General features: G+C 40.0%; 1 protein-coding gene across 1 annotated transcript in view; it reads right to left on the bottom strand.

Moving 5' to 3' along the window:
• Positions 1-17,841, bottom strand: part of Sgcd (sarcoglycan delta) — a 370,481-nt gene extending 352,640 nt beyond the window's left edge. The window contains exon 1 of the mRNA XM_038327665.1: positions 17,716-17,841. The gene's annotated coding sequence lies outside the window, so the exon portion shown is untranslated. The remainder of the gene's footprint in view (positions 1-17,715) is intronic.
• Positions 17,842-27,906: the final 10,065 nt, after the last annotated feature.

The following is a 27,906-nucleotide window of genomic DNA, read 5'->3' as shown; positions in this document are numbered from 1 at the left end:
TAGAATCAAGCAATAGAGCTAATAGAACCAAGGGATAGAGTCTGATCAGCCATAATTTAATCCTAAGGTATTCATAGTTGTCAGGGTTTCCTATTCTCATTAACACCCAGGGATTTCGTATTTCGGTTTGTTGTGACAATTTCATTTACTGAAATAGTCTATTAGAAACATCCATCTTCAAATGATACTTAACTTTTCTTATTGCTCATTGTCCTTGGACCTTGAAGTTTTATCCTGTGCCATTTTCCCTTCCTGCCTGGCATTCATTTCTGTTCCGTTCTTTCTTTTTTTTTCCCTCCTTTGCATTTGTGAGACTGTGGGCTCAGAATTTACTCTCTTCATCTCTGATTACTGTCTTTCCTAGATCTTTTCTCTGCTTTTTTCTTCCAAGATTATGTTATGACTCAATGTTCTGTTTCTCCTTAGAGATGAGCACCCGATATCATCAGTTCAACTTGTACCTCTCTGAAGATAAAATTGTTTCATCTTCTAACTCCAGTTTTTACATCAAATTTGTCTACGTAAGTATTGTTCATCCATTTTTCTGCTCATCAGATAGTTCCAGAATTTTGATCAAATTCCATAATATATTCTAAAGATAAGATCAGCTACAAAAGGCACTCTGCCTTCATGAAGCTTACAGTCAGGACAGTGAAGTAGATGTGTAAGGAAAGAAAAGAGATAATATTAAGTGCCTATGCCATACAACTAGCATATATAAAAAGGTATAAAAATCACTTTATAATGACTATGAACTATCAATATGTAATATCTAATGTGGGACAATCAGAGGGAGAATTACAAGTAGGACTAGGAAGCATCCTAGGGGGTGGGGATGGGAGGCACAGACAGTACTCTGATGCACAGGCAGCCACAGGTCTGACTTGAGACAGTCAGAAATGGACTTGAGATGTGGTAATAACAGTGGATGAAGACAGAAGAGGCTGAACCCTGGAGAACCTAGTGAGAAGTTTGGGGGCTTCTGAAAATGCAAGGAAACACTACAGAGTATATGAAATCAAAATCCAATTCCCAACCTTGCAAAGTGTATAGACTTGCCTAGGCCATAATAGTGATAAAATAGGTAGCTGTTGCTTGATGGTGATTAACAACTTTTCTCCAAATTTTATAAGACCATACACTCAATAACTCCATAGTGGTGAATAGTCCAGGCAAACAAATCTTATCCAACTAAATATGCTTTCTAGGGCATTTTCTTGGATATATGGGGGAAGGATTGGAAGTAGATGTCTCATCAAGCAGTGTCTTCTGGACATAACAGAACCACTATACTCATCAACTCACGATTCTGTGGCTGTCTTCAAAAGACTTCATAAGACCTGCACAGTTAACATTCCTGCATGGAAGTGGAGGGGGATCCCCTACCCATAGCTGAGGAGATATTGACAGGTCCTGACTAGGAGAGGGGGAGACTCTTTTCTTTCTGTTTTGATTGTTCGTTGCTTGAGACAGGGTTTCTCTGTATAGACTTGGCTATTCTGGAACTCTCTCTGTAGACCATGCTGGGCTAGAACTCATTGAGATCCACCTGACTCTACCTCTTAAGTGCTGGCATTAAAGGTTTATGATACAATTGATCAGCTCAACAGGTCAGTTTTCTTCAAGGGTGAAGCTTGAAGTCAATCAAGTTCCAGTGAATAGCCTAATACACACACACACACACACACACACACACACACACACACACACACATATGAGCAGCACAAACTGGACTCAGTGGGCTATTTAAAAGAAGGGAATGGAGTTGGGAAGTGGGGTGTGACAGGAGATCTTGGAGGATTTAGGAGAGAAGTATAGGTTAAAGATGATCAGAATACACTGTATGTATATATGAAATTCATACCTGAATTAAATATTTAAGAAAAGGAATCACAAGGCAGGAGCCCATCAGTATTTACACAACTTCTTTATGTTGTTTTATAGAATCTTTTAACATTATGTGTATTTCTGAATACAGGCTCATCTCTCCTAAGAGCATAAAATTTTATTGACCTCCAATAGCATCAGAAAGGGGTCACATGGCCATTTTTTTCAATAAATGAAGAAATGAAAACCACAGCAATGTTAAGTAAACCATACCCTCTAACTGTAAACTAACACACAGCCCTCAAAGGACAAGAGATGAACACATGCACAGTCTTTGGCTTTCCAAAGCACAGCTGTACTAGTGCCAGGAAGGCTTACATCCAGAGCATTACTCCACACTTTCAGAAGGTTATTTTCAGTGTTCACCTGTTCACAAACAAATGCAGCCAACTTAAACCTAACCCTTTTCTCAAGTATAAAGTGGCCATGGTGTTATGCTTCCCAGGGAATGAATATAGCAAACTTTATTTTGCTTGACCATTAGGTAGGCATAAATAGCCAATGGTTAATGTTATAACAACACATAGTTTCAGACTAGGTGACTGAATACATGAAGAACTCAAAAGGTTAAATAAAAAAATATGTCAGCAACTCAAATCAGCAAATTGGTGAATGAGATATATCGATGCTTCTCAAAAAAATGAAGTACAAATGACCACTGGATATTTCTTTTCTTTTCAAAAGCTTTAGACATCAGAGAAATAAAAACCAAAATCTACCTTACCCCCCAGTCAGAATTGGTATCATTAAAAACAAATAACAATAAATACTTGTGAGGGTGTGGGCAAATTTTCATGACTGTTGGGAATGTGAATTTGTCTAGCCTTTGTAGAAACAAGTATGGAGGTGCCTCCAAAAACAAATAATCCTATGATAAAGTCTAAATGTGCAGATGTCCATAAGTCAGCATAGTACAGAAATTTTTACATTTTCATGCTCATTTTAGCTCTATCCACAAAGTCAAGTTACAGAACAAGCCTAGGTATTGCTCAACAAAGAATGGATAAAGAAAGTAGTGCTGTGGACAATGGTCCCATGCCCTATAAAGATTTGTCTCTTGTATTGGTTTAATAAAATGTCGATTGGTCGAATAGGCAGGTCAACCAGAACAGGAAACTTCTGGAAAGAGGAAAGGCTAGTCTCCAGTCATCACCCAGATGCAGAGGGAGCAAGATGAGAATGCCTCACTGATAAAGGTACCAAGCCATTGACTAACACAGACAAGAATTATGGGTTAATGTAAGATGTAAGAGTTAGTTAATAAGAACGCCGGAGTTAAGAGGCCAACCAGTTTATAATTAATATAAGCCTCTGTGTGTTTCTTTGGGACTGAATGGCTGTGGGACTGGGTGGGAAAGAAACACCTGTCAACAGAGCAGAAGGACTAGTAGAGTCTGGGCCAGCCTTAGTGCTTAGACACTGTATCCATTGACCCTGTCCTTAAGGAAGCTGCACAGCTTCACAGAGAAGGTACACTTCTGTAATAAGAATCAACATCCCTCCAGACACAGGGGGCAAGCATATTACATGGTAGTATTACTGTTGATGCTCCTTCCTAAATAGAGTTGGCGTCATGGAATTCCTTAGAAAAATCCTTTACTATCTGTCTTACAGCCTTTCATTGGTAGGTAGAGGATGCTGGATAGTTCTCAGGCAACACACACAGATAATGTGCTCAATGGATTTACATATGGTGCTTTGTTATTGCCAGACGCCAGTAAATGTTTTAGTTCCAACAAATTTATTTTTAATAGAAAAAAATTCTTGTCTCCAAAGTGTAAGAATTATCTATAATATACTTACAAGGTCTGATTTGTAATTTGTTATGTATGAATACATTAGACATTGGAGGTGCTATAAAATTTAAAGGTATATTAATGTAATCAAGGTTTCCAGATATTTTCTTCTTTCCCTCCCTCCCTCCCTCCCTCCCTCCCTTCTTTTTTCATTTTTCATTTTGTAGTCATGTAGGCCTGTTAGCTCTACTAATCGGGGATGGTTCAGGGCAAAGGCATTGGCTGGCAGTTTACTTGTTAATAGTGTTTGACTCTGCTTAAGGGAGAATATAGATGTATGTGGATGAATATGCTCAAAATATAGCATCTTCTTTGATATAATCCTCCTTTATGCAGTACTGGAAATTGAAACTAGGGTACTATGCACATAAGGTAAGCACTTGCCTACTTATCTACTGACACAATCTTTTGAAAGATTAAAAAAATTCAGGGTACAAAATGAGTACAGTTCTGTTTAGTTATATATTTTGCATGGAAACATTTGAGACAAAGCACAGACCTTGCCTTCAACTACGCCCCTGCCCCATCTTTTCCACAGGACAAAAAAAACCAAACTAAAGGCAAACTGAATTTCTAGCCATACTGTAGACCAAGCACAGGTAGATTCTGGAACAGAGAGGTCTTCAGAAGGATGAAAACTGCCCCATCTGTGCTTCTATCAACCTCCTAGTTTAATAAGAGAAGCAGATAGCAAACACTCAAGCTGTTGAAACTCTTGAGAATTAGAATTAGCTGCTCTCTGGAAGAAAGCATGAAGGGTCCCTAGCACAGAGAACAGCAACAGCAACCAATCCACTCTGGTCACAGAAGGCCAGTCTGACACAGTGACAGCTAGGGTGAGAACAGGAGAGAAACAGGTTTTCAGAGAGGGCACAGCAAGCTTCACATTGCTGAATGGCATGTTCAAGGCCTGGATGTGAGTGAGTTCAAAAACGAGAAAGAACTGAGTCTATAGAGAAAGGACGGATAGAGCTAGGGGCAAAGGCAGAAGTGCAAACTGCATATTATCATATTTGGTAATGAGTATGATACAAATCAAGAGAGGTGGGGTGTTTGGGTGATGCTGCATGTCAAAATTTCTGGTAACATGGAAAAACAAACCCGAATTACATAATTGTACAACTCCTGATGAGTTTTTATAAATAGCAGGCAGAAGTTCCTGTACAGGCTCATTATAGTTTTCTGAGCTGATTATGGCATATGAACCATTTTGGATTATCTTGGCACATGCACAGCCTTCTATTATCCATGTTAATTTTGTGCTTTCTGATTTAAAACTATTTGCTGTTAAGGGTTGCTTTCATTCAGCCATACGAGCATTAGTCTTGGATTGTTAATATCTGGCACAACTTTGGAAAATTGTAACACACTTGTCGCTCTGAGATTTGATGGAATAATCAAATTTTTTTCCTCATAAAATTCATCCATGAAAGTCAATGACTAACTACAGCCTAAGAATGAAATTTTCCTGTAAAATGAATATTTGGGTTAATTTGAAAGTCAGGAATTCTACATTTAGCTTCCTGAGAGTTGGAATATATAAATCGTAAACAACTTCTATTGAAAATTAGACAGATGTGTGCATTTAAAAGAGAAGACATTTAAGAATGTCTCATCTAACTTTTAACCTCTCTCTCTTGAGGCAACACTTTACTGGACTTTAAAATAATCACTCCAGGAATGATAGATACCTAGAGAGACCATATTCAATATGTATAATTACATAATTTTACAACTCCTGATGTTTTATAATATAATTATAATTCAAAGCACACACATACTTGAATTTGCCTTTTTATACTAATGAGAGCTAGTTTCGCAGACTCTTCTAAATTTAAGTTGTCCCATTTATCTAAGCAACAGAAAACATGCAGAAATCTATTTATTTATATCTTTGAGATTGAATTTCAGATATCCTCAGCTATTCTTTAACTCTTACTCTCTATGCCGACAAGTCTTGATATCCTGATCCCCTGAAGAACTGTGATTACAAACACAACCACAGCACTTCCTTTCAAAATTATATCTTTAACAGCTGTACCATTTTAAATTGTATGGATGCAGGATATATATGTTTATTCATCTAAATCTTAAGAGATATGAAAACGGAGGCTATTCCACATAATCTTCTTTCTCCTGTGTTTATTTAAACCGATACTTGGCAGTTTCTACACTGTGCAGACACCTGGCAGCAAGACTGACTCTGTAACTCTCACAGAATATGTGTCTTAGTGGAGGACACAAAAAAACAGTCATGGTTAATATGGATCATCAACTTGATTTGGTTGAGAAAATTGAACAGACGAGTAAAACACAGTTCTTGGTGCATCTGTAGAAACTCATTTCCAGAATGGGTTCATTAAGGGGTGAAGCCCCACCCTGAATATGGGCAGCAGCATCTTATCCAGTGGAGACAGGAGAGACAGGGGAGACAGGGGAGACGAGACAGGTATTATCCCCAATTCCCATTTTTCATGCCATTCCCCTTTGTCACCTCCTCCTTTCATCATGACAGAAACCTCTGAAATCTTGAGTCCAAATAAATACTCTCTGCTTTGAAGTTACATCTGGAATCCCATCATAACAGTCTGATATGCAAATAAACATGTAACTTCATATATATATATATATATATATATATATATATATATATATATATATATCTGGTTATCAACCTCATGAAGGAAAAATGAAGCAGCAGCAAAGGACGATGTTTGGGGCTCTGCTTATGTTGGAAGGCTCCTCCAGGGAAAGCACTTCCTAATGGAGGGCTTGGAGGGAAAAACATGAATGAACAAGCTAATACACATAAAGAGATGTGGCGTAAACAGAACCAGCAAATTTGGAGCAAGGTCTTGGGCTGGGTGCATTTACCACGTGTGAAGGGTGTTTTCTAGACCATGGAAGGCCATAGAGAGATTGAGAACAAGGGTGGTACAGGCTGCTAAGAGGCTGTGCAGGCTTGTACAGCCTACCCTCTGCAATCCAACTCAGCTGTGATGCTGATTGCAACAGTAACTACTGCAGAAGTAAGATGTAAGGACGAGATGAGATGACTACATTGCTTGAGGCAAGTAGCTGTCTGAGATGAGAATGGAAGCTGTGGACCCCTCTGGGGACAGGTGATAAAGTCCAGATTTATGAAGATGTAAAAAGGAGGGACAAGATTTGCTGTATGCGGAGACAGTTGGGAAAACACAGCTAATGGACCCTGCTGTTGACTGGGACAGGGCATGAGAAAGTTCAGGAGTCCAAGAGCAGGTAATGGTTCTGGCAAAGCATCATGGAGAATGAGAATTTAATTTCCCAGAGCAGAACATTGAGGAAGGAGAGGCGCAAAGGAAAGACAGTGCATATCATATACGAGGAAAGAGGAGTAGGAAATGTGGAAATGGATATACTCTCCAAAGTACTGGTGTCACAGAGGCACCTGGTAACAGCTCTGGAATTTAGGCAGGAACCCAACTTCGGACACCAGCAGGCAAGTTTCCAGCATATAAATATTAAGTACTAAGTACAAATAACTTGCTTTTAATTGTAAAGTACTATTTTCTAATGAACCAGAAGATTGTTGAGTATCATTATGTATGCCACTTATCACCATTCTAGAGAGGGGAAGTGTGAAATGCCACTGGAATTTATTTAGACAGAACAGTATCTGTGATATGCACTCATACTAGTTACTATCAGACATATGAGTGTGTCCATTCCTGACAATTACTGAGAAATTAATAATCTTAGAACCATTTCATCAATAAAGAAATAGTAGACCCAAAGAATGTAAAAATATTCTCAAGAAACCCCAGTAGTATTTAGATAGTTTTGGAACTCAGAGAGGAGGAGGAGAAGGAGGAAGAGCAGGTAAAGGAAGAAGAAGAGGGAGGAGGAGGAGAAGGAGGAGGAGAAAGAGAAGAAGGAGGGGGAGGAGGAGGAGGAGAAGGCAGAGGAGGAGGAGGGGGAGGAGGAGGAGGGGAAGGAGGAGGAGGAGGAGGAGGAAGAGAAGGAGGAAGAGGAGGAGGAAGGGGAAGAGGAAGAGGAGGGGGAGGAGGAGGAGGGGGAGGAGGAGGAGGAGGAGGGGCAGGAGGAGGCGGCAGCGGCAACGACGAGGAATAAGGAATCCCTGGTTGAAAAACCTGTTCTCACTTTGTTAAAATGCTCCAATGTTTTAAAAATATAATTTAAAATCATCTTTGTTAAAGGGAGGAGCTTAGTTGTACCTCAACTTGATATGCCATACTTTCTTGACACCCATGGGAGGCCTACCTCTTTCTGGACAGAAACATAGGAGTGGGTAGGGAAGGGAAGAGGGGAGGTGATGGGGAAGAAAAGAAAGGATGGGAAACTGTGGTATAGATGTAAAATACATAAGAATTTAATTAAGAGGAAGAAAACAACCTTGTTAGAATTTACCAGTGGATGTTATTAAGTTCAAGTCAAAAATAATCTGTATTTGATCAATAATGTTTGACCATATATAATTCAGTCAGGGTATCTAAGATTAGATATTTTTCTCATGAGAAGTAAACCCTCTCAAACCCATAAATTTTTATGACATCATGAAAAACAGCTCCAGCAAATGGGTACATTCTTCTATAGTGATCTGGTGGCTCCATAAAATTACCATTGATTCAGTACATTCTCCCTTGGCAATTGTTTGGCCAGTATCTTCAGCTATGACCTGTGATCCTGGATGTCAGAAATGAAATCTATAGTCTAAAAGGAGATGTTATCTAATTTTCAATCATTTTGTTTTATGTGTGTGTGTGTGTGTGTGTGTATATAAATCTTAACTACTGAGACATCTCTCCTGACCCAAATACACACACACACACACACACACACACACACACACACATATTTGGGTCAGTAGATATGTCTCAGTAGTTAAGAGCTCTTGCAGCTTGTAGACAACCCACAACAGGAAACTTACACCACTTGTAACTCCAGTCCCAGGGGTTCTGATAGCCTCTTGTGGTTTCATTGGATACCGACATTGAAGGTAGTGTCCATACACTCATATACACATAAAATAAAATAAATAAAAATGTATTAAATTTGTGTCTTTTATGATGTACTCTGCATCCACGTTATGAGTTGGTGTACGTATTTGCGAATGCATTTATGCCTATCAAGGTACAGTTTGCCCCCAATGAATATCTGCAGAGAGTAACTAGAGAGCTCAATAGGTTTTAGATATCTGTGTTTACTTGAAAATAAGATAGGACATATTTTGATCACTCTCAAAAATATTCTCATGTTCTTCCTTTTAAAAATTATTTTCTTCAAATTATGTGTGTTTGCATATATATTTATGTCAAGGTATTTGCATGTGAGTACAGATACCCAAGGAAGTCTAAAAAGGATGTTGGATCATCTGGAGCTGGAGTTAGAGGTGATTATAAGCCACCTAACTAACATGAATGATTTTGGAAAACAATGTCAGGTCCTCTGTAAAAACAGTACTATTAAACTACTTAGCTATCTTAACTATTGAGCCATCTCTCCAGCCCTAGATATGGTGATTCATCTGATTTCTACCATGTTTAAGCTTTTGACTCCAGCTGCCACTCTTGTGATAGCTTGTATGAACAATATCTCACTGCAAGCCTGCTGCTCTTATCTTCCAGAGTAAGTTTTGCACTGCTCTTCACTAAGATACTCAGCCAAGCACCACGGTGTTCTTGAGGAGAGTTAAGCTACAACTTAATGGTACCTTGACTTCCACCCAATGAATTCTACTTCAGAACTGAGAAAGTTTCCTTTGACTCACTGTGTCCCAGAGTTCCACTGAGAAACCCTGCTGGGGGAAACAGAATTAAGCCATATAAATTCTCACTCATTTGTAGCACAGATGAGCGAAGGTTGCATGTGCCACTCAAAGGAAGACGACCTGCCCAGAACCCATCTGCCATAGAGCTATTACAAGTGTGACTACACCACATACCTTTTGTTTTAATGAGTCATCTAGACACTCCGATTTTCACGCTATGTTAGGATGTAGCTATGTAAATGAATAGGGAAGTGGGAGAACTAAACACAGCTGCACACAGTGGTGATCCCTGTACTCTGGAGCCTTCCCAGATGATCAGCAGTTTGAGGCCAACCTGGGTTACAAAGACCCAGTCTCAACAAAGCAAATCAAACTAAAAATACTTTGTGAGCTGAAATCAATTTATAGACCAGCACATGGGTTACTGATTTGGGGATCCACACTATGCAATATATTGTGGGCAGCTTTTTTACATAGAGGAGGAAGGCCACAGTCCCTTCTAAAGTGCACAGTTCACTTTGGAACTGATGTTTGGCATGGCATTGCCAAAGTTATGCTGTCCAGACTTACATGCATTCTGCTCCCTAGAGCAAGGCAGATGATACCTGTGATGAACAGGTACTCAACAAGAGAGAAAACCAAGTATGGGGGTGTGATGGTTTCACTAAATAAAGAAGGAGAGGGACAGAGCTAGAAAGATCTTAACAAAAGAGAAGAGAGAAGACAGCCACAGGGACATCCTGGAATGGAAGAACAGTGCATCTCTGCTCCCAGACACTCTGTCCTTCAGCAATCTTCTCTCATGAAGAACATCATGCCCAGTCCACAACCCCCATCAGCATTTCTCCAGCAGGGCACTGTCTAAGGATCTGCTTGAAGAAAGTCTCTCACCCTGCCCTGCTACTTATTAACTCTGAGCTCAGTGAAAGCAGAATCCGTGGCTGACCACTTCAACCTTGGCAAGTGGTAGCAGGGCCTCCAGGCATTCCAACACATCCTGTGGAAGTCAACTGAGTCTGATCCTATCGGAGAAATTGGAAATGTGTTTTGCACAGAGGCAGAGTCCCTGCCCCCTGACAGTATCGTCTTTATCGGGGAATTGGGCTTGCCTTAATAGGCACCATTGCTTTCTTGGTTAAAACAAGAACAACAAAGCAATTGTATCCACAGCCACCTACACACCCCCAGCATTAGTACAGCCATCAGCAGAGAGTCGCTAGCAAACCAATCTCACAGGATTTATACGCGAAGTGAACCGTAGTGACACAGTCCTCTGAATTCCACAGGCCCAGCTGAGAGTCAGGTCAGGGGCCATAGCTTACAAGCTTTCCTTTAGAGGAGGTGCCTCACATTTGGCAACAGAAATCTGAAGCAATAATGAGGACAGTCACCTTTCCATGTGGCAGCAAAGGTGAAGTAATGGGGACAGTGAAATCTGCAGAGATATTCAGAGTGAATGTACCCAGAAAGGAAGCTATGTAAGTCAAAGCAAAGCCTTCGCTGGTCATCTTGAGTCTTTATCATGATCCGGTTATTTCATTCTTTCTCAGTTTGCTTGATAGTTAACATTAGTTAACATTAACCATGTGTGTGCCTAAACCTGTAAATGTGTACTTTGCATAGGAATTTATGCTATGTTTATTTTGCATTCACAACACATTGTGAGGCAGATATTATCATAGTCCATTTAAAGACTAGGACATTGGGGCCTAGAGTGATGAAGAAAGTTGCATAAGGTCACAGACCTAGGAGCCCAATGGAGCCTGGGCCCAATTCTCAGCCTTACTGCCTTTTTGCAAGTCATTTGGCAAGGTCATCCCATCTACTTTTATTTATTTGTTGTGCTTCCTCTCCCTGGCATCCACTCTTTTTCTTGCTTAGATGATTGGATTAAAGTTCAGGTAAATATATTTTTGTCAAGCAGAAGTTAACTAGAATATTACAGAGGAAGATAAAGATGATAGTATAAGAAAGAGTGGACGGAGAGATTGATAAAATACTTCAAGATATCCAGACTTGGGGAAACAGATGAGGAGATAGTCTGAAAGTGGGAAGCCTTGAAACTGAAGAAATCATAGGTTTTTTTTTTTTTTTTTTTTTTTTTTTTTTTTTTTTTTTTTTGTTTTTCGAGACAGAGTTTCTCTGTGGCTTTGGAGCCTGTCCTGGAACTAACTCATGTAGACCAGGCTGGCCTCGAACTCACAGAGATCCGTCTGCCTCTGCCTCCCGAGTGCTGGGATTAAAGGTGTGCGCCACCACCGCCCGGCTGAAATCATAGGTTTTTAAGAAGCACAAAGAACCCGCAAAGCATGAGCACGATTCTAAACTTGAGATCCAGAGAACAGAACTAACATCTTCTAGAGACCTCTACTGCCACTGTTCCACTTCCCAAACCCATTTCTATGCCAAGTCACACCATCACCTTCATACATGGTTTCAGAGGCCATGAGGAAGACAATGGGCTCCACAGGGCACAGAAGTACACTGCACCCAAACAGAGGAAAACAGCCCCCAAACAGCCTTGGGGCAGAGTAAGTGACACTATCACTCAAGACATTGTGGCACATCTTTCTGACATTTACCACCAAAGCCATACTAGTACTTCTGCAGTAGGCAAAAGTCAAAACAGTATTTCACAAGCCCTGAGATTGACCTGTAGTCTGACTTGGCTTTAATAGAATCCAAAGGGGAGGTCTTTTCAGAACTGGGAATTCTTCAACTCTCACTTCAGACTCAGGAGTTGTTGAAAACTGTGTGTGTTAGTGACTTCTGAAGATCCCTCTACTACTAAAACCCTCCTTATATTGTTCATCTATCTAATATGGCTTCTAAAGTGTCACTAAGCATCACTACTGTGCCAGAACACATAAAGTACACCCACAACCCATACCAGTTTCAAGAACCCAGAAGCTCTGGTTCTGTACAGGATTGCCTATGCTTCTTAGGCAAGCAATCTTTCTCTGGTCTTAGGTCTTTTGTGTCTTCACACTAGAGTTTATAACAGAATAAATGGTTCACTTGGGTTAAGAGTTAAAATGTATTTGATTCTTCTTCAAATGTATTTGCTTCTTTTCTTCTTCTTCTTCCTCCTCCTCCTCCTCTTCCCCCCTCTTCCTTCTTCCCCTCATCCTCCCACTCTTCCTTCTTCCCCTCATCCTCCCCCTCTTCTTCTTCCTCTTCTTTTCTTTTTTAATGTCAGGAACTTATGGCTCATACTATCTGTGACCTAAGTTACTGACTTCCTATTTCTGGGTGCTAACAATACTTTGATTTGCATCAATGGTCAAAAAAGCCCTTCACCTCAGCTTATGGTTTCTACCCAAGTTTCAGAGAGTGAGAGACTGGCCATAGACAGTCCTTGAAGTATTACTCCATGAGACCAGTGCCTGACTAGAGAGCTTTTGACCCACTTCTGTCTGTGTGTTTTGAGGCATCAGGGCAAGACTATAATAAAGGGCATTTCTTCCTGATTAAAGGAGTTAGGAGAACAAATAATTCTCCTTCATGCTCTATTACTGCTTCCTTCACTTGGGCACATCACTTAGAAATGAAAAGAGGATCTAAAGCTTATGTGGAAATAGGGGAATCAATTCTCCCTGCCATAGTCCTGGTTTTATAAGTCTGACCTATAACCATACGTGTGAAAACAATCCTTTTAATACTTAGATTACTATAAGCAGTGTTTGAAGGATTGATGGCTAAATGCAATCTTCAATGACCCAGCTTACAAACTTTCTTTTCCATTAAAACCTCTTGCAAAATTCCAACATATAGAATAAATTAATGCATCCACACTTCACCAAAACAAAGTATTCCAAAGTCATTCCTTTCCAGATACCAGGAGTGGTATAAAGCCAGACTTATCAGGAACAGCATCTCTTGTTAGTGTCTTCTGTTGGTAAACATATAATTCCCTGACTTTGGGCCTTTAGATTCTCAAGCTTAGACCAGCACTGCCTGGTGTGGGAAGTCTTTCTGTTTATTGTTGCTTCTATTGATTAATGAATAAAGAAGCTGGCTTAGCTTGTGATAGGGCAGAGTAGAGCTAAGCAGGGAAAACTAAACTGAATGCTGGGAATAAGAAGTTGGAGTTGAAAGAAGCCATGTAGTCCCACTGGAGATAGACCTTTCTTATAAGCCACAGCCATGTGGCAATACACAGAGTTAGCAAGAAAGATGCATAAGCTAATAGGCCAAACAGTGATTTAAATAATATAGTTTTTGTGTGATTATTTCTGGGAGTCTGTGCAGCTGGAAATGAACAAGTGGCCTCCTTACAACAAATTGGCACACTAATGTGTGCCAACTAAATCAACTTAAAACCTGAGAGAGCTTGAAAAGGAATTCTAGTCACAAAAAAACATAGTTTAACACAGCTTATTGCTCTGTTTGCTAGAAGCAAGCAGAGGCATGATTCCTTTAAGAGACATCTTTCTGATTCAGCAGTAGGGGGGGAAGCACAGGTTTGAAATGGCAGCTTCCTGGACCATGTTGCTAGCATGAACTCTGACACTTTTGGGAGGTCTGGCTACAGAGCATTTAAATGGGGTTTGTGAGCAGAGTGCTACAACTTGCTTAATGGCAACATAGACCTGCTGTGTGCCTAAAAATGTGGCTGTGAGCATGGCTCATGCTAAACAGACCTCTGCCACAGTATATTGGACTGGGCTGAGTCAAAAGGCAAAGAAGCCTTAGTCTTAGTAATAATGCTTAGCAGTTTAAGATTTTAAGAAGCACTCCTGAACAGAAAAGGATTTCAGAAACACAATAGGACATAGTCAGACATAAATGAACTCTAAAGGAGAAACAGTGTGTTTAAAAAAATGTATGTAGGCTTGGGAGATAGAAGAAAAAAGAGTAAACAGACAATAAGTATAAAATAAAAGAGTACAGAAAGTCATAGATTAAAGGAGTAAAGATAATAATTATTAAACTTGTAGAAATATTAATAGAGTCAGAAAAATAAGCCTCATAAAGATGGAATATACACAGAGTTATATTAATGTGTTTTCTTTGAACTTTTTGACTATGAAGGAGCTAAGTACAGAGAGATATTGTAAGCTAAACCAAACTATTTATTTTAAAGGTATCTTGATTCCTAAATTTGGGTGTAAGGATTTGTTGCTTTGGAAAAGATGTTCTGCCTTTGTTTCCACAGAAGATGAGAACCTTCTTCTGTGGATTAATTCCAGACTAATTCTGTGGATTGATTGACTAAGACTCTGCAGTTTGGCTGTCATAGTGTTGTGAGCTAATTTTCAAAATCAATATCTCAATTGTCTATTTGACTGTCTAGCATCTATCGCTTATCTGTCCACCATCCTATCAATCACTAGGTATCTATCAGTTCTAATGACTTATCTCCTTAACTATTCCTTCTACATTTGTATCATCTAGCTATTCTATCATCTGTTTATCACCTCTTCCTCAAATTCAGTCTCTGAATCTAGCTACCAACCCATTTATCTACCATTTCTCTACCCATCTCTCTTGTATGTCTCTGTTGATCATCTACCTGCATATTATATCTTCTTACCTAACCCTTCTATTTATTAATCTTCTGTTTGTGTTATCATCTATCACGAATCTATTCTATCAATCACCTATTCCCTTTCTCCATATTTGCTTTTCTGTAGCAGTCTATATGCCTATGTATCATTTCTCTCTATGCATAACTAATCTATCACCTCTCTACCTACCTTCCTATCTATCTACCTATCTACTTATCTACCTATTTATTTTTTATGATCAATTTTCTACATCTATATACCTACCTATTTATATCATAATCTGTTTTCTACATCTATACACCTACCTATTTGTATTATAATCTATTTTTAATTCTCTTTCTCTGCACATCACCCATGTCTTTGTCACCTGTCTTCCATCAACCCTTTACCTATACCACAATCTTCTATCAGTCCTGTATCTGTGCACAAAAAAAGAACCCCTTTCCCAATTTAAAAAAAGCATACATAGCATAGCTTTCTCTTTCAAAACTTTGTTTTAATAAAGTAGGTCTAGCAGAGCCTGGAATAGCTTCATCCCAGTAGCGCCTTGCTCATGTCCACCACCTGGTCCCTTCACTCAATGCTCCTGCAGGAATAGCTCTGCAAGGAACAAATATGGGCTAAAATAAGGCCCCAAGAGCCTGTTCTCTCCTGCTTAGGAAATCTGAGCCCTCTGGGTAATGCTATTCTTACAATATGTGCTTTCTGATTACTTCCAGAAGGCTCTGCAGGGCCGGCTGACCATGGTTTACCTGCATGCGAAGGCAAGCAGAGTTGTGTCCGAAGGAGTCTAATAAGTGTGCTAATTTCCTGTGCAGAGATCTCCTCCCTGCATACTCCATGTTCATTTTGCTGTGCTAAGACCTCATAGGAGTTCTCCTTTATTTTCTTCCTCCCCACACCCTATTCAAATGTCAAGAGAATCCATGGTTTCCCTTGTTGGAAAAGAGAAACGACGGAGTTTCTTCCCAGTTTGGGCACTGCTCCACACAATCCTGCAACCTGGAGTTGCTATGTCACGCCTCTTTCTGCAGAAAGCTTGACGTGAACTAAATTTAGAGGAGGATGACATCCCAGATCACTCTCTGTCTCTGTTACTGGCAGTGGGTGCTTGGCTGTGGTTCACATCAGCTCCTAATCTGCCTGGGCATTCAGAAGAGAGCCATGGTCCTTCTTGACTTCTAACTGCACTCCCTTGCCTGAAGGGAGTCCTGAAATTCTTTAAGATGCCCCACCCTATCCAATTTTATCCCTCCTGACTCAAAGAGAGGTTAAGAAGGAAAACGTGTGTGAGCCATTGCTCAAGACTGAGAAAGCCAGCTGTCAGTCACATACGGATTCTATCCTCCAACAAGACAACTATGGGGAAAGAAAGTACTAGCCAACAATCTGAAAATTTTACTACCAGAGTGATCTTCTGCCTACCCATTTTAGGATGGGAAAACCGAGGTATCCCAGCACCTACCCTTCATTCAGCCCCCACCTCATCAAGTACTAACAAGCTGTTTGTAGGGGGTTCAGGACTCTGAATTAAACTCACCTCATTTTCTTAGAGAAGCACCCAAGAGGTCTAGGGGCTCCTTACTAAGGACCCAGTATGCCAGGACTCCACCCTTTCATCTATTTTCCCCAGGCAGGCTCTTGCTCAAGTCCCCTCTGGGGAGCACCTCTGTTGCCATGAACTGCATAGCAAGGAGCCCTACAGCATGCCGGATGAGCATTAGTACAGATTTATCTTAAAGACACTGGCACTGTTCTAAATACGAACACAGAAAGGAGTGCTGTCAAAGTTCTAGGAGGGCTATCATATGTACTACAATACAGGGTATACTATGAAAGAGAACTTAAATTGAAGAGGAAAACCGGGTTTCCCTCCTGCTAAAATTTATTCAGTATTTTTAATGTACTATTTTTAGTTAGGTGAAAATGAAATGACGTGGTCGATGAAACATTCACACATTTGTCTCTATTTTTAACAAGGATTTTTTTTTTTAAAAAAATTACTGTTTTCTGCTACGGCTCTATTATCTGTATTAGAAGTATTTATTAAACTGCAGGTTATTTCTGTCACTGAGTAAAAGGGAACTTGCTTACCAAAACAGAATAACAACAGCCCAGCATATTTTAGGTAAATATATTACGGCTGTTCAAATCTCACATAAGAAAGTCAAAATCACATATAAAAGACACCAGGAACCCTTACACACACACACACACACACACACACACACACACACACACATTATTTCTAACCAAAATAAATAAATAAAACGTGTTCCAAAATAAAAACTTCAAACTTTGATTTCCTCCAAAAACGGAGAACCGTTTCCTGCTTGGAACACCCCCTCTTAAAACCTTGGAAGCATTAAAACCTGGAACAGTCTCATCAGAGATGATCTTTGCAGTCAATGAAGTGTCCCAAGCAACTGAAAGGGAGAAAACTTCCAGTCCGCTGGGACAGAGTGCCAACAGCAGGAATCCACACTTTTCCTCCCCCCTCAGCATTAGCTGTGGAGTTCGAACTTTCAAAAGTGCCTGGACACTGTTAAAATTCCTACCTCAAGGGCCTTTGGGGCAAACAAAGATGAGAACCACCCACCCACTCCCTCTGCAGAGGTGATGGGGTTGAAATGTGTCAATTCACACATACACCCGCGACCCCTCCCACCCCCCCATCCCCGTGTTTGTGAACAAACACCAGACAGGGCTCAGGAAGCTAGGCTGGAAAGGCAAGAACTGCAAGGTCCCCTACCTCTCCTCTGCTTCACAGAGTGGCGGATGAGGGTCCCCCGTGGTCCTGGGGAAAGCTGAGAGGCTCTGAAGGAGGCGGCCACTCAGCCCGCCCATGTGAGCAGGCCCTGCCTGCGCTCAGGAGCTGCCCCAGTCAGATTTTCCAGCCACACAACTGCAGCCAAGTCCCTGCCCATGCCTGAAGAATTTCCTGAACAGCATTCCCGGTCTTTCACTGCCTGCTTTGAAACCCTACTCTGCCTCTACTTCGATCCGGTTTTGTCAAGCCCAGCTACTGGGCTGTCTCCAGATATCAATGGGAAACACGTGTGTCAAACACAGCCTTGCTTCCTAGCTACAGAGCTCATGGCGTCTGCGGGGCTCACACTCACAGAAAAGAAGGCTGCTTCGCGAAACGACTTGGATTTCCCAGCCGTTCTCCACACAGGATTTGCTCCGGTAGTAGATGCAATAGACAAATCATCCTTTTTTTTTTTTTTTTCTTCCAGTTCAGTGCTGTCTCCTTGTACTTTGCCTGTTCCCGGTGGAATCCCTCACTGCCCGGGGTTAGCCCCCTGCGCTCTGCTCTCCCAGGTCTCAATAATAAAGTGGCTGCAGCTGAGAGACATGAGCTCTAACACCATCTCTCTGTCTCTGGCCTTTCCTAACTTTTTCTTAAAATTTCAGTTGCTGGGGGAAGCAGTATTTTTAGCATTTCCAGTTCCGTTCTTCCGAGTTGTCCTCTCCACCTGATTCTTGGTCCATTTCTGCAGCAACTAAAAATAATACAATTATTTTCCTCAGACACTTCGGATCCATTTTGCTCTGAAGTTGCGCAGGTAGCATGGCACTGACGGTCACATTTTGCATGCTGTGACAACTGTGTGAAGGTGACAGGAAAGAGGAAGACCCTGGGACCAGAATGCATCCTACACCGGTGTAGTTGTAATTTTCGTTTTTTTTAGGTGGCTTTCCCCCAAGATGTTCTGGGTACCTTCTGCTGCATTTTGTGGTCTACCTTTAACATTTTCTCTTTTCTATCATAAAACAGGAGGAAAGAATCTAAAATACATGAGCTTCTAAATGGAAGCTACCTATATCTAATAACCCAGAAGCTACCTACATCTAAGAAATCAAAGTTTTCAAGTTAATGTTCCAGAAAACAAGTTAAAGAGGAGCATTTGGTGTGAGGTTTTTGTTTGTTTGTTGTTCTTTGTTTCTTAGTCTCTCCCTTCCCTGTCTTCTTGGCATTAACATTTAAATCACAAGCACCACACACACACACTCTCCGTCTCTTTCTCTCTCTCTCTCTCCTTTTCTTCTTTCTTCCTCTGTTTTTGTCTTCCCATTTTCTTGCCAGATTTTTAAAACTGTTTTTAATGTTCCAGAGGGGCCTGCTGTAAATATTAGGATTCACTGCGGGTCAGGACTTATCATTCAATTGTGGTGGAGCCTTTTTAACACAATTAAGTTACTACCTTGGAATGTACTGCGGGCATGTGAGCAAGCATGCGTGTGTATGAATATTGAGGCATATGTGGTCAGGCACACCCATACATCTGAGGTCACGGCACAGCAATTATAGAACCAGAGACCCAGAGACTGTCCAATACAAATAGCCCTCAGCCTTCAGCTTACATAGAGAAACCCAAGCCTAGGGAGATGATTCATCCAGAGTTGCAAAGACAGTTAATGCCACAGTTCATGATGGCGAAGGCCTTCTGGTGCCTCTCTGTCTTCTGTGTGCTCACTGTATTATAGTGTATTCTGGGAAGGCGATATCACCCAGCCTTCAGGGGAGCAGCCTTCAATCAGATCTGGGCAGAACCTTCCCTCTCCTCTAACTAGCTGTCCCACCTGTAGGCTCTGGTCAACTTGCTTACTCTCTCTAAGCCTTGTTTTCTTCAACTGTGGATTGAAAGTAATAATTGGATCTACTTTGTAGAAATGGTCACTGACTTATTGAGGGTAATTTGTATGCTACATAGACAACAGTGCCTATAAATCATTTAAGTTTCTTTGTTGTTTTAGCGGAGCAAAACCCAGACCCTTTCTTTTATCAGAATTGTGTCCCTAGATATTTTCTGCTGCCTAATAAAGGCAGACCAATTCAAACACAGGAAACTATCCCAAAATTTAGTTGGAGCGATAAACCAGCCATCTGGCTTCTTTTCATTTGTTCCCAAACAGAAGACTGGAGGCTTTTCTCCAGTTAACTCTTAGAAAAGGCAAACAGTGGAATCAAAGCCGCTGTGAGTCACTAGGCTAGCCAAGTGTCATTCAGAGAATTAGTTGTCCCCTCAACACTAAGAGCTCAGAACAGTATTTCCGTGCAGAGGTCATTGACAATTGCCTTGCCCATGCGCAGAAGCACCTCTATCCCCACGGACCGGCAACACGTGAAATCCCCATGCCGAGCAAGAAATAATTCAAAGAAAACAGCTGTTGCAAATCTGAAAGAACTGAACGTCTGTTTGTGCGTTTAGAAGCAGTGGCACCCAGTGCTTAATGAAGCTGCTGCGTTCAGCTTCCTCTGAGAAAACAAAAGAAGGAGTTCAAGTAGTTCTTAATTTTGAGTGGTTTACAAATGTTTAAGTTCTTAAAGACAGGAAAACTCAAGGGGGAAACAAGCTCACAAAATTTTATTTTCTTAGTTTTTATGTGTTGAGTTTTATGTATGATACTACAGAGTGTGTGTGGGGGGTATGCCCAGTATGGCAGCCAGTACAGAGTGGGGGGAGGGGCACCCAGTATGGCATCCAGTAAGCGCTCAAAGGACCTAAGTGTTTACTAGTATTTGGTTTGCAAAGAATGGTAGAGCTCCTTCCTGAGTCTCCTCTTACAACTTTACACCCTCATCAGTTAGTTCTTGAATTGCCTTTGATTGCAGCAGAAAGAAGCCAGAATTAGCCAAAAGAAACAGAGGGACAATGTACTAAATCACCAACTGTAAGTCTGCATGCAGTCCTGAAAGCATGAGAAGAGCTAGCAGAATGCTCTCAAGACTCCTTTCCTTCTCTTCCCCTAGGCTTCTCTTGGTTGAGTTCATCTTTGCTCCTGCCATCGGTGTCACACACATTGAGCAGAATTAGCAAGGGATTGAGAAAATGTAGAAGGCACACTAAAGCCTTAGGCAAGGTCTGGGGAAGCAGATCAGTGGGGAGGTACTCTTCCTGTAGAAGCATGAGGTTCTGAGTTCAAATGCTTACAGCCTACAAAAGATTCAGGCATGGTCCCCACGTGTCTATTGCCCTAGTACCTGCAGTTGGGCAGGGTGATCTCTGGGGCTTGTTGTCAGCCAGCCTAACTTCGGGTTCAGGTGGGGACCCTGTCTCAGTGGAGTAAGAGAGAAGGATAGAGCAGGACAATGAATAACATCTTCCCATAGCCTCTGCATCCATACACTACACTACACACACACACACACACACACACACACACACACAATGCACATGTGTACACACAACAAAACAGAAAAATAAGAAAGTGATAATCTATGAAAATTCTAAGAGAATAACCTCATACTTTGATGTCTTCTCTACAAAAAAACCTCCTGGAGTAGTATGAGGCAATACTTAATCAAGAGATGGAGAAATAATTTTTATCAGGTTCAAGCCAAAACAACTGAATTCAACTTCATTAAATGAGTAGCAGATTATTGAGAGAGTAGCCTGATGGCCTCTTTCATTTGAGGGTTCATTTTGCAAACAGTATCCAGTGAGGAGGCACACACCTGTGAGGATATTCAGAATAGACAGGGCAAATGCAGGGCCACTTTTCAATGGCCAAAGGCAAAGTAATCAATTGACTTTGAAGAGAAACTTTCGAATAAGAATTTGGGACGACTTATGGATCAGTGACAAACAATGACTCACACATTGTGATAATATCTTTATTGGTAAGATATATTGTCTAAGCTGAAGTCACTTCTAGTTTTAGTAATTCAGTTCTTCACATGGGGCAAAGGGAACAAGATCAGTCATTACCTTGAGAAGGAATTGGTATATGTATGAATACAAACACCCTTCTAATAGCGATTCATTTAACGGCATGGAGAAAATACCGGTATAGTTGAACAGTCAGTCCATACATTTTTTTTTCTTTCCCACTATAAAACACTGGTCAATTCTTTGAAATTTCTTTCCAGTCCATAATTTCTCCTAATGTTATAGCTTACTGAAAGTAAACTCTTGAAATACTATGCTTTTATTTGGAAATAAAATTTATTGATCAATAAAAATGGTCCAGACTCCATGATAGCCAGCAATGAAAAAGAACCATGTTTGAAAAATCCAAAACATCCCTTGTCTCTATTTTTACAATACCAGTACTACTTGGAACAAAATCCAACTGTGGAGTGCAGGAACTCCAAGTGAAATATAAACCACATGAATAACAAGTGCATTATCTAACATCCCAGCCTCAGAGACCTAACTCCTGGATCTGGCAATTGGCCCAGAGAATAAAGTGCTTCCTATGCAAGCCTGAGGACCTGAGTTCAGATCCACTACCCATGGAAAAGCTGTTTTGTTACATGCCCATAACCCTAGTGCTTAGAGGAGTGAAAGAGGGAGGCAGACAGGTGGATCCTGAGGGCTCACTGGCCAGGCATCTAGTTGAAATATTGAGTTTGTAAGATTCACAGAGAGATCCAATCTTAAAAAATAAAATAGAGAAATGATTGAGGAAGACATCCCAACATTAACCTCTGACCCCTGCATGGGCAAATGCACACACACACACACACACACACACACACACACACACACACACACACACAAGTATCTCACTCCAAAACCTAGACATTGTAAACTAAAAATGTCAAAGACAGAAAATTCATCATTCATTGTATATGTCTTTGCAGTTTTTTAAAGAATTTCATACATGAGTGCTGTGTCTACATCATTGCTATGCACTCTCTCCCTTGCCAACTCCTCCCATGTTCCCCTGACTCCCTTGCAAGTTAATGAGCTCTTCTTTTTAAAATATTATTGTTACAGTCATACACATGTATGTATGTATATGTAAATACAACATGCGGAGTCCATGTGGTGTTGGGCTTATGTGTTTGTGTTTGAGGCTGATTGCTTGGGAGTGGATACTCTCTCAGGATGGTCATCTCTAGAGAACACTGCTTCTTTTCTCCCGGCAGTTTCTTATTGCCTGAGAATGGTACCTTGTGAGATTTCTACCCTCCTTGCAGACATGTCAGCTAGCCGTTCAAGTGGTGAATGGGTGATGGAAATATACAAATGCACAATGGAATTCTGTAGGCTGTAAAGAAAAACAAAATCATGACATTTGCAAGTAAATGGGTAGAACTAGAAAATACTAGAGTGAATGAGGAAACCCAGAGCCAGAAAGACAAATATCACTGTGTATATCAAAGCTTTTTATGGACAATAGATACGTGACAGAGACCACACTGGGCAAACTCATAATTCATAATGGGTCTGAGATTAAATGGTTGGTGCAGAAATGTCCACAACTTCTCTAATAATATACAAAACTAATGGTGAAAATATTACATGACATTTTGTAGTCTATTTGAAAAGAAAGGAACTTCTCAAAAATTAAAAAAAAATTAAATCTCAGAAGTGGCTGCAAAATTTCTTTGTTTGGAGCCGGGCGATGGTGGCGCACGCCTTTAATCCCAGAACTCGGGAGGCAGAGGCAGGCGGATCTCTGTGAGTTCGAGACCAGCCTGGTCTACAAGAGCTAGTTCCAGGACAGGCTCCAAAGCCACAGAGAAACCCTGTCTCGAAAAACCAAAAAAAAAAAAAAAAATTTCTTTGTTTGGGTTTGAAATTTGATAAACCTTGATTATTCCCCTCTAAAAAAATATTGACTTGCATATCCATGCTTACTGTAGTGCCATTCACAATAGTTGGATTATGGCATCAGTCTAGGTGCTCATACACCTAAACAGACAAAGAAAATGGGCTTTATTCAGCCATAGAAGAGAACAGGATTATATCATTTACAGGCATGTGTCCAGAACTGGAGGTCACTGCCTTCTTAATAAGATGTGTGTGAGCGTGCACGTGTGTGTGTGTGTGTGTGTGTGTGTAACTTAGACACTTTATTCCTGACCCATCATCTTCATTAGTGGCAGCCTTCATATGTCATCAAAATATAGTCTATTTTTGAGCTAGCTCATTAGTTGGTATTTACTTACATGTGTTTAGAATGTAAGTATGCTTCGGGAGAAAGAGTCTATATTCAAACCCAACTAACAGCCACTCTTAATTTCCCAAGGGTTTAATTATCACAATTTAATCATGTGATTTATTTTAGAGGTTACATTTAAAAGCTTGAATTCATCGTTGCAGCTATGTTATTTAGAAGTATACAGTGCAGTTTACTTCTTCCATAAGATGATACCCAGTGCCACTTCAAAGAGTTTTTTCTTACAGCTAATTGGATCCAGATGGCCAGATCCACTCCTCTGGGATTTGCATCACTTCCTGTCTCGTTGTCTCTAGACACTCAGCAAGAACTTTCCCACTCATCCACCTCTCTGGTCCAGGAGTCAGCTTTCTAAGACATGGCTCTTTACTCAATGTTGGTCTCATACTGTGAACTGTTCAAATGCTTTCATTTTTCTTTGGGTAGTATGGCTTTCCCAACAACTGTATTGAACCAGCTATTCTTTCCTTATTGCAAAGCCATGGTTCCTTTGTTAGTTAATTCTCTTCCTTATAGTTTTGTTTATGGCTCTCTACTCTGTTCTACAGTCTTATGTGTCTGTTTTAAATATTAATATTATCCTATTTTGGTTATAACAACTTTGAAATATAATTTAAAGTCAGTACATTTGGTGCCCTCAGCTTTGTTCCTCTTGCTGAAGACTGTGTTATGGGAGCTAAGAAGTGGGTTAAATAAATATCTGCTTAGAAACATGAAAACCTGAGTTCAATTTCCAGCACCAACATGTCATGATGCACATATGGAATTCCAGTGCTGGGAGTAGGCACAGGAAGATCCCTGGGATTTCCTGGCCAGGCAGCCTAGTTTAGATAGAGAGATATGGGCTGAGTGAAAGACTATGTCTCAAAAAAAAAAAGGCGACTGATATCAATATCTGGCCTCTACATATATAGATGCACACTTACAAGTGCGCACACCCCCACACACACAGATAGATAGATAGATAGATAGATACATAGACAGACAGATAGATTAGAGAGAGAGAGAGAGAGAGAGAGAGAGAGAGAGAGAGAGAGAGAGAGAGAGAGAGAGAGAAGGGGGAACTGTATTAGGTATTGGGAGTCTTTTCTGGCTCTAAACAAATTTAAGACTATCTTTCCTATTTCCATGAAAAAGGTCATTTAGTTTTGATGGAGATTGTTAGAGAATATTGATATTTTAGCAATGTTAACTTTTCAAGTCCATGAACACAGGGCATGTTTCTTACATATTTGTGTTGTCTTAACCTTGCTTAAATCAAGGTCTTATACTTTTAAACATACAAATCTTGTATGTCTGTGTGTTGATTTATTTATTCCTAGGATTCTGTTCTTTTTGACACAATTAAAGATGGAAATTTCCTTCCTTTCTTTTTCTCTTTTCTTCCTTTTTAGGCAACCCATTGCTTTTTGTATAATTGGAATTGATTTTTCCATGTTGATTTTGTATATTAAAACTTTAATGAATATGTTCATTAGTCATACCAGTTTCTTGAAGGTGTCTTTGGGATTTTCTATTTATACAACTATTTCGTCTATGGAGATAAATTTCTTCTTTTCCGATTTGCACTCCTGCTTTTTGTTTCATTTTTGTTTTTATAACCACCCTGGCTAGGATCCTTATAACCAACAAGGAGATAAAATACAAAATATTTCGGGAACTTACACTGTTTGATAAGAACTCCCCCCAAACAATCCCACATAGAAATGAGTGAAGGACTTGAACAGAGGCATGTCTAAAGTAGACAAATGACCAACAGAGACATTAAAGCATGCACTACATCACTAACCCCCAGGGAAGTGCAACTGAAAATCACAATGAGTTTCTACTTCCCACCTACTAGAAAGGCAGTCAGGAGAAAGACAACAGATAGCACTGGGGTACCAAGGGAAGTCTGTGCATTGCTGTTGGAGACATAGACTGATAGAGTCATTGTGTAAGACAGCAAAAGGAATGGGACAAAATACAACACTTCCAGATCTGTGTACACATCCAGCAAAAACCAAGTCAGGACTTTCAAGAGATACTTAAACACCTATGTTCTTGACAACATCATTTGCTACAGTCCACATATGAAAATCTAATGTCTATCAATAGATGAATGAATAGACAAATGAGATGGTTTGAATAAACATCACTCAAAGATGCCTGAGTTAATCTTGATGCCCGTCCTATAGTGCCATCTAATGGTGGTAGAATCTTTAAGACACATGGCCTAATGAAAGAAAGTTAGGTCATTGGTGGCCTTCAAGGGGATCCTGGGATGCCAGCTTCTTCCTTCTTTGTCTCTTTTGTTTGCTGGTTTTCTTGAAATAAACAGCCTCATCCTTTACTTTGAACTCCCACCATGCTATACTACTTTACCATAGACCCCAAATCACGGGGAAATGAATAATGGACTAAAACCTCTGAAACCATGGGCCAACCCAGGTGTGTTAGTACATATCTGTAGCCCCAGCACTTCAAAAGACTGAAGCAGAAGGATTGCTTGAGCCTTGGATTCAATAGTAGACTAGACAATATACCAAGACTCTGTCTTTACAAACAAGAAAGTAAACCACAAAAACTCAGCAAAGAAACTGCTCCTGACTTTACCTTAAATATCTCAAGTATTTTGTCACAGTAGCAGAGTGGACACTATATTGACTGTTACATGACAGAAGAAGAAATGGTAGAGCTGGGATCTACCCAGAGAAGTGATGCCCATAGTGAGAGTTCTGGTGGATTACAAAGTTTAAAACAAAATAGTGTTTATAGAGTACTTAATTTTAATCAAATAGGTTAATGTTAAATTTTTATTAACTTTTTTATTTGCATTAAGTTCTCTCTAATGACATATTTACCAACCAGTATAACAACCATTTAACTCTAATAACTTGTCTTTGTTAATTAAATCTCAGAAGATAGAGAACTCAAACCACCTTATTAATTAATATAACCTTGATGCCTTGACTATTGAATCTTTGAAGCTCAGGAGTGCAGTGACCTTCCTCCAGACTAACCACTTCTTTCTGCTTAATTCATTTTATATTGTTATTAAATCTGCTTTTGTTCCTAAGGGCTCTGTTGCATGTAATTCTACGACACTTCAAATGCCTTTCCACTAGTTCAATGATCACATTGTTACAAATCCTTGGGACGTCAAGAAATGTGAATCAAGGGTTCCAAAATGAAAGAAAATATGCCTCAGTGTTCAGTAGAAGAAAATCAGGATGCATGGTCTTGGCTGCATTTTATACACATTTTAACAGAAGCCAAAAGGAACAGCATGCACCAATGAAAAGATGAGTTATATTAATGGAGCATTTTAACGGTACATTTGGGGTTTATATTGATAATATAAATAATAAAATTATTTTTGGAGTTTTTACTTAATGAGGGACAGCAGCAAGTCTATAGCAGCCATGTAACAGACCATGGCCTCAGGAAGTATAATGCATCATCTTAGGCATGCCATTTAGAACACATCTTTAGCCCTGAATCCTCAGAGCATTTTACCCCTCAAGTCTTATTTCCCACAGCCCTCCTCAGATCCTTTAATTTCATTTTTCAGAAAATATGGTTTTACTGTGTCTTATAATTTGTAACTAAAATTGGGAGCCTTTCTTTATCAGCATAGTATTTACATATAACCACAGTAGCCAATGGTTAGTCAATGTCCAGTGTGTGCTATGTATGCTAATTATATCAACTGGCTTTGCAAAGTCTCATATGGGGCCACCTCAAGGGTTGGCACAATTTTCTGTGCCAGGCAGATAATATATATGTTAGGCTTCCAGACAGTAACGTCTCTGTCATAATGACCACATTCGACTATTACAGCATTTAAGCATCTGGAAAGAAAACATAAATGAACAGCATGCCTTGTTTTGCTGTTATTGTATCTATAGACACCTACATTTGAATTCCATATATTTCATGCCATAAAATATTATTTTTCTGTTGATCTATTTCAGTTATTGTAACATGTGAAAGTCATTCTTTTTAAAGATTTTATTTTATCTTTCAATTTTGACATTAATAT

Source organism: Arvicola amphibius, chromosome 4 (assembly GCF_903992535.2).
Source record: "Arvicola amphibius chromosome 4, mArvAmp1.2, whole genome shotgun sequence".
In the NCBI taxonomy this organism is placed as follows: domain Eukaryota; kingdom Metazoa; phylum Chordata; class Mammalia; order Rodentia; family Cricetidae; genus Arvicola; species Arvicola amphibius.
This window is presented reverse-complemented; position numbering and strand designations above follow the sequence as displayed.